The 20,738-nt window shown below is 37.0% G+C and overlaps 1 protein-coding gene across 4 annotated transcripts in view; it reads left to right on the top strand.

Annotated features, from left to right (window-relative positions):
* Adgrb3 (adhesion G protein-coupled receptor B3) overlaps positions 1-20,738 on the top strand; it is a 732,632-nt gene that overhangs the window by 536,977 nt on the left and 174,917 nt on the right. The gene's annotated exons all lie outside the window — the stretch shown is intronic.

Here is a 20,738-nt window from a genome sequence, read left to right as displayed (position 1 = left end):
ATGAGCGTGAGAGTGCAGGTGCTCGAAGTTGAGAGGTAGGTGGCAGATGTCTTGGAGCTGGAGTTAGAGGTGGTTGTGAGCCACCCCATGTGGGTACTGAACTTAGGTCATCAATAGTCCTTATGTACTCATAAATGCTGGACCTTCTCCCCAGCCTTCACTTTAATTTATTGAATGTTCTAAGTCATGTAGTGGGAAAAGGAAAGACTCTTACCCAAAGTAAAAGTGCACAGGATGTCGCATTGCCAAACACGGTATGACTACGTGAAAGGTGAGACCTATTGTTTCTAGTGTGACAGTCGTGGCCACTGTCCTCCCACCAGGGTGTTCATATATGGTCACGGTGGTGCTGGCTAAGTTACATGGTTGCTCAGGAGGCAGGGAACACCGTTGCTGTATATTCTGACTAGAGGATCTTTAGGCTTTCCATGACTTTCTTGATGCTTTTCTAGTTCCTTCTCAGTGAAGATGCAGTTTGGCAGCTTAAGACAAAGAAGTAAATACTCCAAGTTCCATCCTTGTTACCATCAGGTTCTTGGTTATGTGAGAAGGAGCCTGGAAGTGAGTCATGTTGGCTTCTAGATGTAGCCCTACCGTTTATATTACCAGTGTGGTGATAATCAAATCACTTGACCTCTTAACTTCACTAAAAGGATTTTAATGCTCAAAAAATCTGAGACCAGCTGTAAGGTGGTTGGCTTGTGTAGCCTTCAGTAGTCAGTATCTCTCACTTCAGTAGAGCAAAGCATAATTGCACTACAAATTTATGACATTTTAATGTGTTGCTACATATAAAGTGTCTGGTACATATCACATTCTTATATGTTAGCTGCTAACATTTTACACTTATTTTGTGGACAAAGGGCTAGAGAAGGATGTGTGTTTGTAGAAAGTTGGAACCAGCAGAAACATTGATCACAGTATTTATGAGCAGCAATGAAAGTGGCAAGACATCCCCAAATGTCCTGGGGACTAAAGGATAGACCCCCTCACCTCCTCTGGGATCTTTGTGGAAAACATCACACTTACAACATTTCTGTATCCCAAGTTTCACTGGTGGAAATACTTCAAAACTATAAAATTACAGGCACTACTGCCCTCCCCACATTGAAGACACTGTGTTTTCAGAGGATGAAACAATTTAACTGAATTAGTTTCATGATTAGTTTTGCACTCTTCTCCTCACGCCTTCTTATTGACTCCTCTAAGGGAAATTATTGGTTTTACATTTTGGAGAAATTAATACACAGAGGTTTCCTGTGTACAAGGCCAGACCAAACAGAATGCAAGCACTGTTTATGGGCCCTGTCTCCGTTTCTCTGAGCTATACCACCTTTCCAGATACAATTTTAAATTTAACTCCTGGTTTGTTTGTTTTTTTTTTTTTTCTCTCTTGCAAAAGTATAAATGTCATAGCAAGGTCTTACTTATCTTTTGAAGTCTGTGTTTCCGGAAACAAACACTGATTTAGAAGAAATGCTGAATATTCTGAGAAAAGCCGTAGATTGCCTCGACAATATTAAATTATTTCTGAATAGAAGTTTCCATTTATCTTCTGATGTTTGTGATGCAAGGCCCAGGTGCATAAAACCACAAGCCTTTGCATAATAAGTATCTCCCTTCCCAGTTTCATGTGGATTAGTCTTAATGAGAGTTCCATGTAGTAATTTATCCATCACATCGGTCTTCATGAAGTATCAAACAGGTCAATCTTCCTCTATAGTTACATTCTGAGCCCTGGGTTGAATCTTCAGTAGATGAATTTTAGGGAAACACGATTCAGTCTGCATCACTTATATAATGGGAAAATGGAGCTCTCTGGTTCATGTGTTTCGTTTTTATTTAATGAGGCAATTCTCTAGTTTATCACAAAGGGTGATTATCTAATGAGAGGAGGTGCAATGTAGTAGAAAGGGCACGAGACTTGGGGTCAGACAGATCTGAATTGAATCATTACTGCCGCCAGGTTGTTACAGCTTCTGTAAGCTCCAATATTTTGTCTGCAACATGAGGATAATACTACTCTTCTGAATGTTTTGAGAATGAGAAATAATTATACTTAGCACTCTGTCAACCACATCTGTATGTGTTGTGTGGGTGTCTAATAGTTCCTATTTCGTTGTTAATATTAACATTATGTATACTTAGTATCCCTTGAGTGCAAGATAGAAACTACATGATAGAAGTCCTGCTAGTATTATATTCAGCCAGTTATTGACTACTTTTTCTTTCTTTGTTTTTCACAAATTTATGTGGTTTACTTATGGCAAGTGCTTATATTGTTACATATTGTGTCGCACTTGGTAATGAACTAATATTTGGGCCTAGATTTTTTTAAATGCCTAATGATCATTGTTTAAAAGATTTCATTTGTTTTAAGGTTGTTGGAATATTTTTCTTGCCTACTTAGCTGAGAAACTATGATAAGAAATTGACTCATTATCATACTTCATAGTAAGAAAATATGTATTTATAGTCACTTATGTCCTTGAGAAAGCGAATTCAAGGAAAAGACATAAACAAATGCTCCATGAACTTTGCACTGATGACATTTACAATTGTGAAGTTCCACTCACCTGTTCTAAACTTGGGATTCCCGGATCCCTTCGTCATCTAGTCCATGTTCCACAGCCAAGACACAGGGAGTTGAAACTCTTTATATTAACACTACTATCAAGTGCAGGTGCTTCACTGATGTGGGTATAGAGATAAGACAGTTTAGAAGACTGGCTGATTGCTGGAATCCTTTGGGAAATATTTAATCTGCAAGTGCTTTTTCCTCTTTGTACTCATCTATACCCCCATCTTCCCTTAACTCAGACTTTCTTTTTTGATACCCAACCCAACTCTTTTTTTTTTTTTTTTTTTTGGTTTTTCGAGACAGGGTTTCTCTGTGTAGCTTTGTGCCTTTCCTGGAACTCACTTGGTAGCCCAGGCTGGCCTCGAACTCATAGAGATCCGCCTGCCAATGCCTCCCGAGTGCTGGGATTAAAGGCGTGCGCCACCACCGCCCAGCCCCAACCCAACTCTTCTCTTGGGATTTTTCTACTTATGTCATTGATTCATTTGCAGGCCGGCATAAGTTCATCAAAGCAGGTATGTTTTATGCTTTTGGCATTTGTGAGCTACTAAAGGAGAGCATTCAGTAGACTAACTCATTGCTTTTGATGTAATAAATAATAAGTAAATAGAGGATCCAAAGGTAGCTTTTATTAGCCTTCGACACTTGCCTATAAACAGGATTTTGTCAGGTTTTTGTGTATAATTTTATCTCAGAATCTAAAGTAGAGATTGGAAAACACTAGACACCCAAGATTGAAAGGATCAGTAAGCCACTTACTATTCAGGGTGTTGTTGTGATCCTCATAAAGAATGAAGTACGATGGGGAGAATTAAGTCATTATGACTAGACAGCAGCAACTCCATTGTGCTAAAGCAGGAATAAACTCGGCACTTTTAATGAGAAGAAAGCAATAGGAGAGCCCAAGGGAAAGTTGTAAGCGACAATCCTGGAGTAATTAACTGGGGATAAATCCTGTAGTGCTTTCTATTCATACAATAGAAGTTGTGGGTTTTATCTAAATCCACTGAGAATCTACTGAATGAATGAGTGAGTGGGTGAGTGAGTGAATAAGAAAACAGACGATGTACAAATGAGATGGTGTGTGTGTGTGTGTGTGTGTGTGTGTGTGAAATGTGTACCACTTTATATCATTTGTGTAGCCTAATTAACCCACTTATCAAAACTCAAAAGAAATCAGATCATTTAACATGAATCAAACTGCTCAAGGCATGGGTTTCTTGGAGACAATGATGAGAATCACAAAGCATGTGACTAAATGCAACCTCTTTCCTCGATCCTGCCAGAGCAGACAGAGTTGCTGTTGGAGGGAAAGAGCAGATGTGCTAGAGAGGTTGCTCTCTGGAACAACTGGGTGTCATCAGTCAATGCCTCTCAATTCTGAACCTCTAGCTCTTTCATTTGTCTTTTTATTACTCAGCTGGTGTCAGTGAAAATTTCCCACATTACTGTAACAGTAAAAGGCAGCAATTTCTTAGTAGAGCAACTGCATTCTGAGTATTTTATTTTTTAGGTTATCCACCCAGGCTCCAGAGTTATGGCTACTTGTGAATCAAGATGGATGACCTTGTACAGCTAAATTATCATTGTCTAGTTCTTATGTTCTTGAAGTGGAGTTGATAACAATAATTTTTAAAACATTGCTATGAGAATTTAATAAGACAATCCATTTACAACACTTTGAGTCTCCCCCCCCATTATATTCAGGAAAAAGATAACACTTTCCTGGCATTGCATCTTAAAATTATTATTTCTACAGGCTTCTAAAAGTCTAGTTTGGGTCAGCCTCTTTGTAGAAGAGTTTATCCTGTTCTCATACTAGAAGCTCAGTCAAAACATTCTTTTACTAGAATGTGGTAACATTCTCAGAAACAAGAGCATGTTGCTTGGCATAAATGAGGATTATAGAAAGATCTTGAGAAGATGCCAGCTTGAGCTATTGCTTAGCTATCTGCTTTATTGATGAATCATTGGCGATTATTTGAACGCTAGTATTCATGGCCTTCCCTACAAAATAAGAGCTGTCATTATTGTTGCCATCATCATCATCTTAGAAGAGTTTACAAAACTTATAAGTGATTATGTGTATAAGTCTCCCAAGAACCCATACAGACAGATGCAATCTGATGGAGTAGGAAAAGATGCATCATTCTGGTTCTGTCGTTTTCTTTGTGAACTAGAAGTGAAACATTTCTCAGTTCAGGTAGTGAGAACTTGATGTTCGTTTTCTAGTTTATGCACATTTTCACCAGAAATAGATTTAATTTAAAAAATCAGAAAAGCATATTGGATCTGGTATGTTCTTGTGTGAAGTATTGATTTACACAATGGTTTTTTAAAGCTGAAATTCAGAAGCCAAATAGTTAGAGCATTTCCTTCATTTTATGAGAGCAGCTATTTTGGTCATGGTAACTTGAAGAAAATCTCTAGATACCCTATGCTTGACATTAGTTTGGCAAGCATATAGCACAGATGTGGCAGAGAGAACATTAAGGCTAATTTTATAACATCAATCTGTTGTCATCGGTATACAAATGAAATTAAACCCACATTGACAGATGAAATTAGGAAAGGGAGACATGTGGACTAGGAAGAAGCAGAGGCCTGTGACTATAAACCCTGGTGACATCTGAAACGAGGTGTTTGAAGACATAGTTTAAGCCCCAACAGGACCTTCCCTATGTACTGTTTTCATTCCATTAAAGCTTATGGCCGGAGGTTTAATATTTCTGTTCAAACTGGAAATTAAGCATCTGCACAAAACAAGTGGATTATGATCTTCTGGAAGCTTTGGCGTCTTGGGCAAGGCCCCTCCACTGTGTTTCCCACGTGGCTTTAAGAGTTAAGAAGTCTATAAGCACATGCTGTGGGAAAACCAGAAGAGTCAACTCCTAGTTCCTCCAAGGGAAATCCTAAAAGCATGCAGAGATGGAAAGAAGAAATGTCAGGAAAGGTTTTCAAAGCTGGTGCCAGAACCCGTTATATTCGCAGTTTCAGGGGGACATTTTCTGGGTTTGTTGATTTGTTATAGAAATGGGGAGAACAAAAATGATTTAATAAGAGCACATTGCTTTACGGCTCTACCAGAGGAACCTGTGTCTTTTTCCATTCTCTTCCCCCTGCAGCCATGCCTCATAAAACACTCGTCACTTTCTCTCGATTTTCAGAAATCTCTACCTGGATTATTTCCCTTTTAACAAATAACACAGTAACAACACAGCATAATCCACATGCCTCCCTTGCCTTAAGTATTTCTCTTGTTGCTCTTGGTGTATTCCATTCTGAAAATCTCAATTGCAAACTCCCCAAGAGATTGCTGCCATGTGCTGCTCTTCCCGTCATCCTTCCTCATTTTCTCCCTCGTTCCTCTCCCCCTTCTCTCTCTATTTCTCTTTCTTCTTCGGGTAATCTAAATTTTTATTTATCTGAAACTGCCTCCATTTTTCCTCAGCCTTCCTTTGGAAAGGTTTTTCCACTCCCCCTTTGCTATCCCCCACCTACCTCTTACACACACACACACACACACACACACACACACACACACACACACACAGCCTTACAAATCCCAGTCCCCTGTCTACTATTTTGGGTTTTGTTTAGTATACCACAGAGTTTTCCTTAGGTTATGTGTTTGACCCTGAGTTATAGGACTAACTGTTGGAGCCTGGTGGGCTCGCCAGTGGGAACACAACTGGACACTGTACCATACTCTCTCTGAGAATATGATGGGTGCCAGTAGATCACTGGTATGTGGTTTCCCCATCCACAGCTGATTGTTAGGAGCATCCAGCTTCTATATATCAAGTGCCAGTATGCACAGCTGCTTTGAGGTCATGGTTGCTATGGTTATCCATTCCAACATCTCATCTATCAAGAATCCTATTGTTTAAAATTGCACAGATACTGTATCCAGAAGTCTGTCATTATTGTCACTAATCAATCACACTATGAAGGAAAACACTGTATCTTCTTTTACTGTTCTTTTTTGAAAATGACATTAAGACTGTGCCCACGGTAGTACACTATCTCTCCTTCCTAAGTTGTTCTGGCAGTGTGATTTTCAGGCACTCACGAGTACTCAAAACCATGAAAAACTGAACTCGGGCTTGATAATATATTGTTTCCGTTAAATATTAATCCACTAGTTAAGCCATGGTTTAGTTACAAATATTGGAGTGATAGGCAAACATTAATATTTTAGGTTTTTAATTTGTTTTTTTTTTATGTTGACAATAATTCTGAGATTGAGACAGTATCTAATTGAGAAGTTATTTATGGTACCCATAAAAGATTTCTCTAGCCTCTGTCCTTTTCTATACTGAAATGAATTCTATATTTTCTTTTTAATCTCAACACTTAACCAGTTGCATTATCTCATTTACCTTAAATTCTACAACAATCTAATCTATATTTCCAACTCCATTTATTAAAGAAATGCATACTAGACTTTTCCTACCTTTGTCTCAGAACCATTTGCTATTTTATGCCTGAAGGGTTAATAGGCATTTGCATAGGCAAAACAGAATATATTCTTCTATAGACATAAAGTAACCTAGCATAGTAAGAATTAAAATACTATTTGGAACTAAGTGTCTGACTGGTATATGAAAGTTAAGAATAGGTAGCTGAATTTGTATAAATACCATAAATGTATGTATATATATTTACAATTGCTGAAATAAGAAAAGCTAGGTAAGAAAACACAGGGCATTTCACTGAGAGTTATCAGAAATAAATACCTACTGACATCAACATCCCTGGTTGAAAAGAATGATGAAATCTACAGAAGCCTGAAGAGTTGCCAGAGAACCATCTCTGGCAGAGCATGCAGGAGGTAATCAAATGCTTTCACAGGACATTAGAGTTACACAACCTTCAAAAGTAATAGCCAAGTAATAAATTAGTCTTCCCAGCTGCTAGTGCATAATCATAACAGCAAATATTACATGAAAATGAGCAGCATAAAGGGTAGTTTTGTGGCATTGCATAGTGCTCATAATCACTGAAGGATAGAATACTGGGGTCCAAGAAGAGCTTAGTGTAACAATAAAATAATCAAAGAAAAAGAGGCTATCAACTTGACAGGTGACATGGGAGGTATCTGGGAGGGACTAGACGGGGGGAAGGGGGAAAGGATACAATTCTACTTCAGTTAAAAGCATATTTTAAAACTATAGGTATCTGTAAAAATGTAAAATAAAAAAGTACTTGTGAAATTAGTGCCAGGTGATGCTCACAGGCTTTGAAAGTTAGTTCTAATCTTCTGGAGTGCAGGGGCTGCTGCTCATCGGATCATCATTGTCATGGTTTTGTTGCCAGGACCTTAAGTAGATTCTTAACTGCTGCATCTTGTTGTTAACTATCAGCAGTGTGGATTCGTTATTGATTTTGGTGATAGGAGGAGAAAATAATTCCCTATCTCTTATTCTTCTTCCTTTCTCTGTCCCTTCCTTAAAAGGCCATCCCTCCCTTTTCTTTACTCATTTCCAGGTCCACTAAGATTGCACACATATCTGGGATTGTTGAACTCATGTCATTCTCCCTCAAAATCCCTCGGTATTTTGCATCATCTACAAGAAAAAATAAGTACTTGTCCTGGAAATGTAGCCACCTAAACTCCACCACTAAGAGGTTCCTGCCCATTAATAAGCAGAAATACTTTGTACTCCTTGACACATGGATTAATTCTCCACAACACCTATTCTTTTTGCTGAATCTTTCTTTTAACTTAACAGACATATTGATATTGTCATGTGTAACCCACACAAACTGGCACCATATGCCACCCCAACAACCTGGAAACCTTTCTTAATGAAATATATTGTTTGCAATTTCATGCTTTAATTTCCTCCTGTTCAACATCAAAACTGTATGAATGAGTAGAATTCTAGTAATACTTACTTCGGTTTTGTGCAGACATCCAGTGGTCTTCCCTGAGTTTTATATCTATTTTTGCTTTATTTCAATGCAATATTTTAATGTTAAAATGGTCTCTGTCCTTTTTCTTTTGAGACAGAGTTTCTTTGTGTAGCTTTGGCTGTGCTGGAACTCAAATTCAGAGATCTGCCTGCCTCTGCCTCCTGAGTGCTGGGATTAAAAGTGTGCGCCACCACCCTCCAGCCTCTGTTATCTCTTGATAATCAGTCGTTTTGACAAGAGAAACATACCTAGGCTTTATTTTTTGCACTCTCAGAGCTCGGCGTTTGAACACATCCATTTTTTTTTTTTTAACAAATGGTGTTTACCAACTGACAACCAATCAGAGGTGCACTGAGAACAAGCACTAATCTTTATTCTGAACACAGTAACTTAACTTAGGAATCCTCCCTCTCAGAGACCTGACCTTGCTTCCATCCCATAAGTTCTGTGCAGAAATGAAAATCCAGAGCCATCCGAAAAACTGTCCCTCTTCCATGAGGCAAAAGTGTCTCCACTGAACTTTGTACGTTCTGCTTGTTGTGTGCATTACATTTATGCCAGTAATAAAAATGATTAATTTTTAATTTGAAAAAAGGAACCTAAAGTATTTCAAGATCTGAACAGTCTATAGAAAATTCAGCCGTATATGTACCGGTATGATAAATAGATGTCTTGTGTTCCCTTTGCTTCTGAATTTGTTATTTTAAGCATAGTGAGAGTTGGGTTCATAAAATCCATCTGTTCCGTTATTTTTTTTTTTCTAGTTGATATTTTTGCTTGCTACCAAACAATTCATCTGAAACTCAACCTGCCTCCTGGCTGCCACCATCAGTTCCTTTGATTTTAGGGACTTTTTTAACCTGTCTGTCCTCAAGTTACCACGGGTATAGAGCTAGGAAACTGCATGAAGTTGTCCCGAGTTTCTTTATGGCTACAGCTGCAAAAGGAAGAGCTAAGTAATACCTACCAAGAAATAGTCAGTAATGTATACTTCATGGGATTTTTGGTTTCTAAGAAAATCATGATATGACACTTCATACAGTACTAATGTGCTATTCAGCAAACCTAGTATAGTAATGTGACATTCATTTTAAATTAAAAGTATGTTTCATGTTTTCTTCATGTAAAACATCACTTAAGTAAATACCAAATAATAAAATATTTTTAAACATCTTTAAAGCCTAAGTATAAACAAGCCACATTAAAACATAATTGATTTAAATAGTACTTTTAAAAGCATTGATTGACATGTGGGCCAGAATATTACCTAACATTCCTGTTGTCAAACACTGACTGAAGCAGGTAATAGCCAGACTCCATGAGAAGGTTTTATTTAATTCAGATTACCTGGAGTCCCCATAGCTAAAGTTCTCCTCGGCCCTCTACAAAGATCAGAAGTGAAGCATACCCAGGCTACTCTAATCTAGAGGGACAGGCATCCCATGCTTGGAGTTCTTATGTAAAGTAAACGTGAGCTATATTAGTCTTATATAGCAGAAGCTGAGCCTGCCACCAGTATTCTACCTCTTTCTCTATAATAAAAGATCTTTTATTTCCAGCTGAGAATGTAGCTTCATAATTAAAAGTAATAATATTATCGAGCCTCCCTTTAATCTAAATCTAGTTTAGTCAATGATGCAAGTAGCAATGATATTTGGCACTTTCGGGAAATAGTCTCAAGTTAAGGGAGAAAATCATCTTCTTAGTTATGTTTCCATGCTTACTGGAAGAAAAGAAGTTGGGCTGTTGGGAACTAGATCCATCCTCCTGGGGTTTGAATCAGAGGTCATGCGGGATAGAGCAATAAAACAGAATGGGACCTGTGCTCCTGACACAGTGAAATACCATACCAGCCCTAGGCTACCTTCCTTCCAAATTTATATGGAAAAGAATATTTTTTGAGGACTTCTGCCAAACCTAAACCTGTAAATCTTTAATGTTTTTGAGTGCATATAAGTGCCAAACCCTGCCTAAGCATTTTACCTGCATTATATTTTTTCTTCACTCTGCTGCCACAGCCCAGTGAAGTAGGCAGAGTCATAAAAGATGTAAAACTAGGTTAAAGGAGGCCAACTTGGCCAGTGGATGCCCTGGCCTTCTCTGTCACTATTCACTTACCTGTTCTCATTTCTATGACAGTAGGTACTTACTGATCTACAGCATCACCTGCTTCTCTTGTGAGTGTTTGGGCAGTATCTTTCATCATTATGACTCTTTAACTTAGAACAGCCTGGAACAGTATCTGTTCAGTACATGGACTTCAAACTCATCCATTGTTAACCACTGATTCATATGACTATCCACTATTTCTTCCTTCATACTCAATCCTGCATGGATTATTATTATGCTACCTGTATTTGGCAACAATAACCCCTTTTTATTATGGTATAAATGTTTAGAAATTGCACGATCCAGCAAATATATCAAGAGAAAGAGAAATAAATTCAATACTTTAATTATTCTTCATGGTGGACTATTTTCTATTCCTAAATACAAAATAAGGTTAATATTTTCTAACCTCTATAAATCCTGATGTGAAAGTACAATTACTTTCCAGTATGATTATAATGAATTTGCAGGAATGAAAGTTACTGTAACCTTACTTTGAATATTATAGTGTTGAAAAGTATCAACTCACTCTCATTGCTGATTTGCTCATAAAATGTGCTTTGTGAAGACCTTTCCCAGTATTGCTTTTTAATTAGTTTTGCTGAATTAGTGAAAAATAAATCACAAGGAGCTACATTTTAAGAATTAAAGCAGAGGCACTGAAATGGGAGAAACACCAGACCTTGTATTTAAGAGTTATTCAGACTATTCTGATCTCCTATTTTTGCATGGAGCGGTGAATTTTTCAAAAGAGGACCAAACAAAAGAGCTAATTTACATTTAAAAAGCATTTTAAGGTCAAAGATAGTTTTCTATTTTGTTTTTTTAACAAACTTTTTTTAAAGAAAAAAAAAACAGGTTAAAAATGCCCCCCCCCCAGTAGAAACTATATATACTCCTTTCTTTTATTCCTTTACCATAATGTATGGTCCCTTCCTTAATTTGGAAGGCAGAATATTTGAAATATTTAATTGACCAGTAATTCCTATTTCAAATCACATCACAGACAATGAAACTAGTGGTTTGGTAAGAAAACTTAATGTGCTAGAAAAGAAGACAATCTGTAGATTGATTGAGGGTCTTTGCGTGTCTCATTTATCAGCAATCAAAACAAGGTTCTCATTTGAGAACTTTTCCTTTACCTGTGAGCCTGAGATACTTCTCTGCAACAGCAGAGGGGTAGTGGGAAGGAGGAAGCAGATATGATTTTAGTGCAAAATTTATAATGGACCAAAGGAGACAACTGTTAGTAGCAAAGCTAATGTATAGCTTGACATGAGCATTCCTGGAGTGGGAGGGGTTGACAAGGCCTGACCCATTGAGGGTCAATAGGCAGTTAATGTTTGCTGAGAGAGGCAGGAACATTTTCTTCAGTGGTGTAGCCAGTGGTAAGATACCCATGCTCCTGTAAATAAACCTAATTAAAGACATTACATCATGAAAGCCAAAACAAACAAGATGCAAATAGAAAGTCATTGAGAAGAGGAAGGAGATTATTGAGAATGGGATGGGAACAACATAGGGTAATAGGTAATGAATTTGGTCAATATATATTATGAAAATATAATGCATGAATACATATAGTCAATATATTCTGATAAAATATATAAAAAATTGTTCCCTGATTATGAGCACAATTTTAATTTAGCCCTCTAATTTAATGAAGATGTGAGCAGATACATGTTATTGGTGAAGTACGTATTTCATAGTGAAGCCTGTTTTTTGTGTGTGATGACTGAATATTTAGTATAAAATTAAAGTGTATTCCCATGACAAAACTCAGATAATTGTTCACATACCACTCACTCCTTTGCACCTCAAAAAAACCTTTTAAGTGAACATGATTTTCTTCTCTCAATATATAAGCTTTAGGAATGAGAGCATCTTACAAATATGTTAATTAATATGAACTTAACTCTTGTGTTGTATTTATCTAATGAAACATGTATTGCCTTGATTTCTGGGAAGCTTTGTTTCAAAACCCTAGATGTAAACAGGAGACAGTTATAAGCATTGCTTCAGCAAATCTTGACTTCAGTCACAAATATATGATTCAGAACTATTATCATGGGACTTCCGTGTGTGTGTGTGTGTGTGTGTGTGTGTGTGTGTGTGTGTGTGTGTACACTGTATGTGTGGGTACACATACAATGTATGCACATGCATGTGGAATTCAGAGGTTGCCATCAAGTGTCTTCCTCAATTGGTCTTCTCTATATTTCTTTTTTCTTTTCTTTTTTTTTTTCTTTTTTTGGAGAGAAGGTCTCTCTAGACCTCAATGACTAGGTAAACTGATTAGTCAACAAGCCCCTGTCTCTTGTCTCTTCCTCCACAGCACTAGGATTACAGACATGTGCCACCATGCCTTGCTTTTTCCACAAACGCTGGGGATGATAACTCAGGTGCTTGTGCAATCTTTCACAGCCTCTTTTTTCTTTTGAAATTAGTATTTGCCATATATTGATAGACATCATTACATGGCGTATTTTATAACACTGTTGTATGGTCCTGTGGGGTTCATAATATTTAGAGAACTATTGATAGTTATTGGATTTTGCTTTATAATCATTATATTTATTACAAGCATAATTTAGATCCTATCTCTAGCAAGAGTATAGTAAAATGCATTTTGCCTAATGTATTCCTGGCTCCTTTCTTACATGCTTTCTTTTTAACATCTGTGTTTGTTTGTTTTTTTTGTCTGCTTGAGGAAAGATCTGACTGCAAAGCCCAGGCTGGCCTAAAACTCACTATATAGACCATGTTGGCCTCAAACTCAGAGATTCACAGGCCTCTGTCACCTGAAGTCTAGGATTAAAGGCAGCATTAGATTTATATCTTATTGTATGTTCATAAATGCCACTTTAACTCTTCCTTTTTTTAATTTTTGAGATTTTAATTACATATCTCCCTTCCCTTTCCTCCCTCCAAACCTCTTTCAAATTCATGGTCTCCGTTTTCATTAATTGTTACAACATGTTTAGGTATATAAATTATATTTATAAATATAGCCTGTTCAGTTATATGTCACTTGTGTATATGTTTTCAAGGATGACCATTTGGTAGTGGATAACCAATTGGTGTGTTCTTCCCTGCAGAAGACTCTTTCTCCCATTCTCAGCATCCCTTAGTTGCCTGTAGTTCATTGTGTAGGGTTGGGGCTTGTGGGCTTTTCCTGATCCATATTGGCATGTCTACTAATGTCATCCTTGTTCGCTCATTTTTGGGCAGTCATGTTCTTGGGGCTTCATGGGTGTATCTTGTGACATTGCTCAGAGACACAATATCAGAGAAAATCCCCCGATCTTCTGGTTATTCAATCTTTCTGCCCCTTCTTCTTCAATATTCCCTGAGACTTAGGTAGAGGAGTGTTTTGTAGATGTATTCATAGGGACTGGACTCCTTAACTCTATATTTTGATTATTTGTGGTGTTTGTTTTTTTTTTTTTTTTTTTTTTTTTTGTGGTGGTGGTCTCTATCTGTTGCAAAAAAGAAGTTTCCATGATGAGGGGTGATGACTACATTTGTCTGTTACTATAAGGGCAAATGTTTATAGATTGTTATTTGGGATTATGCTAGTTTATTAAAGTAGTGAATATTGGTTCTCCTTCAATATCCATGACTTCACTTGCAATGATTAGTTTGCTTGGTTTTTCAGTCCCAGGAATGTTTTCCCTCTTGTTAGTCTTAAGTTCTATTAGAGAGCTATTGGTTACCACCTAGGTTTATGGGCCATTACTGTTCCCTTAGGGCTGTCATGCCATGCTAGTGATTGATGTGGTTCATAGGCATCATAACTGGGTGGGACTGTTGGTTGCCTTCTTCTTTGGAAGATTACATGGCACCTTCTGGTACCATTGAAATTGAGCCCCACCACCACCACCATAGGAGGCATTCAGATCAGTTCCAGTTCAAGGGCCTCTGGGACCTGCTCTGAAATGCATAGTATCCTCAACAATAGGGTTTTATCTTCCACCTCTTGCATCTACCAGGGGCAATAGCAAAAGGTATATGTTTTGGGAGTCCCTTGGACAGCTCTGACTAAAATTTCAAAAGAGGTCTTCTCATATCTGGTATTGGGGTTTTTGATTTTTTGTCTTTGGTTCTTGGTAGGAGCATTGTTAACCCAGATGAGTAAAGTTCATTAAAACTATATATGTATATCTCTATACAGAATTACATGTGTTATAGGTGTTTTTTAGATAAATAGTTAATAGTATGATTCTTTATGACTTTTTCAGACATCCTTATTGTTATTTTACCTTATCTTCCCTTATTCTATATTTACCCCCTCCCCTAAACAGCCCCCCTTTTCTCTTTTCCATATCAGATCACTTTTACCCTGATATTCCCCTCTCTATTGCTCTCCACCCCATTCCCCATCCTAGCAATGGTCCCATACTCAAAGCTATGTGCTCACATCTGAAGATTTAGAACCAGGGACCTATGTATTGAGACAGATATGTAACATTTGTATTTCTTGGACTGATGTACTTCACTCACTGTGATATTTTCTGGTTTGATCAGTTTACCTGAAAAAAGTTCATGATTTTATTTTTCCTTACTATTGAATGGTATTTCATAGTGTATATGTACCACATTTTCATGATCCATTCATTGGTTGAAAGACATTTGGGTTGTTTGTATTCCCTAGCTATTGTAAGGGGTTTTAAACAAGTATCTGTGGAGTAGAATGTTGAGTCCTTGGGTATATGCCAAGGAGTGCTATAGTAGGTCATATGATGAACTTATTTTTAGGTTTTTTTTTGTGGGGGTGGGGGAATTCTCCACACTGATTTCCATAGTGGCTGCACATGTTTGGAATCCACCCACAGTGAACCAGGGTTCTCTATTCCCCACATCCCCTTCAGAATTTGGTGTCAGTAGCTTTGATGATCTTTGCCATTCTGGCTGGGGTAAGATGAAATCTAAATGTTGTTTTGATTGCATTTTCCTAATTGTTAAGGATGCTGAATTTTTTGAGATATTTCCTAGCCATATTTTTCTTCTTTTGAGAACTCTGCATTCAGTTGAATGGTTCATTTTTTTTTTAATTTTTTTCAAGTTCTTTATATTTTATGAATACTGAACCTCTGTCAGGTGTATAACTGGGAAAGATTCTCTGCCATTCTGTGGGCCTCCTCTTTATCCAATTGATTCTTTCTTTAGCTATACTAAAGCTTTTGAGTTTTATAAATTCCGACTTGTCAGTAGTTGACCTTAATTCTTAGGCAAATGGAGTCCTGTTCAGAAGGTCTTTTCCTACACCTATATTATATAGGGTATCGCTTATGATTTCTTCTCAAAGTTTCAGTGTTGTTTCATGTTTTGGAGGTCATTTTTGTGCAAGATGATAGACATGGCCCTAATTTCTTTCTTCTGCATGTGGACATTCAGTTTTCCCAGCACCGTATGTTGAAGACACTTTCTTTTTCACTTTTTTTATGTTTTGGGAATCTTTGCCATATATTTAGTAGCTGAAGTTACATGTGTTAATGTTTGTGCCTTTGACTTGTTCTATTGGTCTACATGTCTGTTTTTCTGCCAGTACTATACTGTTTTTGTTACTCTACAGTAGCTAGATAATATCTAGATTATAACTAGCTCTATAATATATTTTAAAATCTGGAAATGTAATCTCTCCAGCATTATTTGTTATGGCTATCCATATGGTTTCATATGAATTTTAGGGTAGTTTTTTTCCTATTTGTATGAAGAATGAGGTGGGAATCTTGATTGAGATTATAGTGAATCTATAAATAACTTTTCATAAAATGGTAATTTTCACAATATTAATTTTACTGTTCAGTGAAGATCAGTTGTCTTTCCATTTTCAAGTATCCTCTATCTCTTTCTTCAGAGATTTAAAGTTTTTATCGTAGAGGTCTTTACTTCCTTGTTTAGATTTATTCCTATATAGCTTATTTTTTTGATGCTGTCATTGAATAGGAGTATGTCCATGATCTCCCTCTTTGTATGTTGGCATATAGAAAAGTTATTGATTTTGCTAGTTGATTTTGTATCCCACCACATTGCTGAATTTGTGTATCATTTCTAGTTTTCTTGTAGAATTTTGGGATCTCTAATGTATAGTATCATATCATCTGCAATTAGGGGTAGTTTGACTTCTTCTTTTCCTATTTGTAGTCTCTTCATTTTATTATCTTGCCTTAGTTGCTCCAATTAGTATTTCAAATACAATATTGAAAAGGGGGAGGGGCAGTGGACATCCTGGTCCTGTTGCTGACTTCACTAGGGTTACTTAAATCTTTTCTCCATTTCAAATGATAACTGTGGGTTTTTCATACATAGCTTTTATTGTGTTGAGGTATATTTCCTCTTGCCCTCCATTCTCTAAGACTTTTAAAATGAAGGCATGTTGGATTTTGTAAAAGTCTTTTTCTGCATCTCTTGAAATGATCATGTGATTTTTTTTCTTTAAGTTCATTTCTGTGTCTTATTACATTTATTAACTTTTGTATGTTGGCCCACCCCTGCATTTCAGGGATAAAGTCAATTTGGTAGGGTGGGTAATCTTTTTTACTTATGTCTGTATTCTGTTTGCAAGTTTTTTATTGAGTATTTTCTGAATCTATATTTATCAGAGATAATGACTAGTAGATTTCTTTTTCTTCTTTTCTTTTTTGAAATAGTTTAAGAAAGATTGGCTGTAGATATTTTTTGAATATCTGGTAGAAATCTGCTATGAATCCATCTGGCCTTGGACATCTTTTAGCTGGAAGGCTTTGTATTATAATTTAAATATCCTCAGTTGTTATGGGTTTCTTTAGGTTGATGACATATTCTTGGTTTAAATTTGGTGGTTTGGCTGAATTTAGAAATTCATCCATTATCTTAGGTTTCCCAGCTAATGAGCACAGGTTTTTGAAATAGTTCCTCATAATATCCCGGATTTCTGTGGTGTCTCTTATGATAGTCCCCAGTTCGTTTCTGATTCTGTTAATGTGGATCCTCTCTTTCTTTCTTTTAGTTAGTTGGGCTAAGGGTTGTTTCATTTTTATTTCATTCTGGAAATGTTTTATTTCTTTCTTGATTTCTTCTTTGACCCACTCATCATTCAGTGTTTAATCTCCATGAGTTTGTGTGTTTACTAGAGATTTGTTTTTGATTTTGTGATTTATAATAGTGATTACAATACAAGGAGTGATTTCAATCTCTTTGATTGTGAAAATTTGTTTTGTGTCCCAGGATTTGGTCTATTTTAGAAAAACTTCTGTGTGCTGCCAAGTAGAATGTGTATTCTTTGGTGTTTGGATGAAATATTCAATAGGTATGTTAATTCCATTTGATGTATGGTGTCAATTAATTCTGTTGTTTCTCTAGTTTTTTTTGTCCATATGACTTGTCTATTAGATATTGTGGGGTATAAAAATCAACTACTATTGAATGACTAATGTTAATCTGTGTCTTTAAATAAGTAGTAGATTTTTTTTTTTTAATGAAATTAGGCTACCTAGAGTTTGGTACAGTATGTTTGGGATAGTAATGTCTTCTTGGTAAACTGCTCCCTTGATTAGAATGAAATCTCCCTCTTTATCTCTTCCGGTTAGTTTTAGTTTGAAGTTGATTTTGTCACATATTAGGATAGCAAGATTGCTTGCTACCTGGTCTTATTTGATTGGAGTATTTTCGTTCATCATTTTACTCTAAGGCAATGTCTATCTTAAAACTAAGAATTATTTCTTGTAGACAACAGATAGATGGATTCTGCTTCTTAATCTGCCTGAGTCTTTTGATTGGAGAATTGAGAGCACTGATATTTAAAGTTAAAAATGTGTTAATTGTGGTCACCATGCTGTTGATTTTCGGTGCTGTTTGTGTCTTGGTGGAATTTTATGGCATAATAATTATGGCTTCATATTTCTTTCTACAGTCTCTCTGCTATGCTCATTCCCCTCTTCAGCTCAAAATAATGCTTTCTGTATTTTCTTTAGGTTTAGTTTGTTGGTTATAAAAAGGTTTTTGGCTGCTTCCATTATTAGAAGGTTTTTTTTTTCAATGATGTCACATAGTTCTTCTGGGTATAATATTCTAGCTTGACCATCATAGTCCTCTAGGACTTAGGATGCTTAGCTCCACATTCTTCTGGCTTTCAAAAGTTTCCATTAAGAAATTAGTTGTTATTCTGATGGGTTTTCCTTTGTGAGACTTTTATTTTCTAGCTTTCAGTGCACTTTCTGCATTATATTTACTTACTGTTTTAAAAATGGCATGCTGTGGGAATTATCCTTTCTGGTCTTCTCTATTTGCTTCCTGCATCTGTATGGGTGTGTCTTTCTTTACTTTGTTCCTTTACTCTGGGGACATTTTCTTCTGTGATCCTGTTCAGATCACATCTGTGCCATTGACTTTGGGACTTCTCTCTCATTTAGGCCTGTGATTTAAAGGCTTTTTTTCATCATTCTCCACTCTTTCTTGTGCACTCCTATCCTCTCTCTCTCTCTCTCTCTCTCTCTCTCTCTCTCTCTCTCTCTCTCTCTCTCTGTGTGTGTGTATGTGTGTGTGTGTGGTGGGTGGTTGTTTTAATTTTTCATATTCCTTGCTTAATTGATATATATCCTTCACTTTATCTTCAAGTTCTGATATTCTATCTTCTTAATTCTTTCTATTTGTAAAGCTTTCCTTGAAGTTTTCTGGTTGGATTGTTGGGCTTTTTGATTCCTTCATTTCAGCTTTAGTTCATCTCCTGATTGAACTCATTTTCAAGTCTTGGATTATCCTTGTCATTTCCACCCGCTGTACATTTACTTGGGTATCACTCGGGCATTCGTTTATTCTCTTTAAACTTACTCTTTCATTTAATCAAGCAGTTTCTTTGTTAAACTCCTTGCATTCTTTGGTAATGTTTATGATTTTTCTTTTAAATTTTGTGTCCTGGAGTTCATCTAAGTCATTTTCATTGGCAAACATTTCTAAAGGATTGGTAGGGTGTGTTTTTTTGTTGTTGTTGTTTTTGTTTTTGTTGTTTTGAGAGAGAAGATACTGGTTAGTAGTTTTAAGAGAGGTCTGAAGATGTGAGTTTCTTTTGTTAGTTCTGAGGTGGTTGTAGAAAGATCAGATTGGGGCAGAAGAGAATGTATGTAGGTGGGGTCAGGCCTAGAGGTTGGAAATGGCTTGGGTTGAGCCGGGTGGTGGTGGCACACGCCTTTAATCCCAGCACTCAGGAGGCAGAGGCAGGCGGATCGCTGTGAGTTCAAGGCCAACCTGGGCTACCCAGTGAGTTCCAGGAAAGGCACAAAGCTACACAGAGAAACCCTGTCTCCAAAAACCAAAAACAAAAAAACAAAACAAAAACAAAAAGAAAAAGAAAAAGAAATGGCTTGGGTGGAATAAAGTCGTGTAGACAGAGGAGAGGGAACTGCCTGGGATACAGGATGTGCTTCCTGGTCCAAACCTGGGGTGTGGGGATAGATCTGGCTATGTAGAAAAGTTGGATATGGTGTCTGAGGGTCCTGTGTCTTTTTGTACAGGTAGAGAGGATCCTTGCTAAAACATAACTCTCCTTTGGGGTTCAAGTAACAGAGACCAGACTAGATTGATGTAGTGGTTGTAGTATCCGACCTAGATCTCATGGTTTGCAGAAATGGCAAGGATGAGGATGTCAGGGAAACTCCCTTACGAGACCTTGCAGGAGGTACGTAAGAGGCCTGTGGATGGTTGCAGGTAGGGGAATCCTGGCAGAAGAGTAGAGGTTGGCTATACCAGAAGAGAAGGTGGGTTGTGGAAAAGACATGAATGGAAAGGTCAGGGGGATTCACTAGCCTAGGCTCTGAAAGAGGATGTGGGAAGCCTGGACACTGACTAGAGTGTTTGGAAGCAGTGCCATAAGTCTTTCTATTACCAAGAATATAAAGCTAGATTAGAGGATAGATCAATAAGTAAATCAATAGCAAAAATGTCCCATTCTTTACTACGTTAATATTTCTTGTTTTGGTTTGGGGTTTGGGGTTTGAGGTTTTTGTTTGTTTATTGTTTTCTCATTAGCTCAAGGAACATTTATTTGCCACTAAAGCTGCCTAAAACTATACATTGTGGTTCTGAGTAGACTGATATAAGCCTCTGGTATTGAAAACTGAGTGGTAGAGAAGGGATTTTCACAACTAACCCC

Source organism: Peromyscus maniculatus, chromosome 21 (assembly GCF_049852395.1).
Source record: "Peromyscus maniculatus bairdii isolate BWxNUB_F1_BW_parent chromosome 21, HU_Pman_BW_mat_3.1, whole genome shotgun sequence".
NCBI classification, from domain to species: domain Eukaryota; kingdom Metazoa; phylum Chordata; class Mammalia; order Rodentia; family Cricetidae; genus Peromyscus; species Peromyscus maniculatus.
Note: the sequence above shows the minus strand (reverse complement) of the source record. Positions and strands in the feature narration are given on the sequence as shown.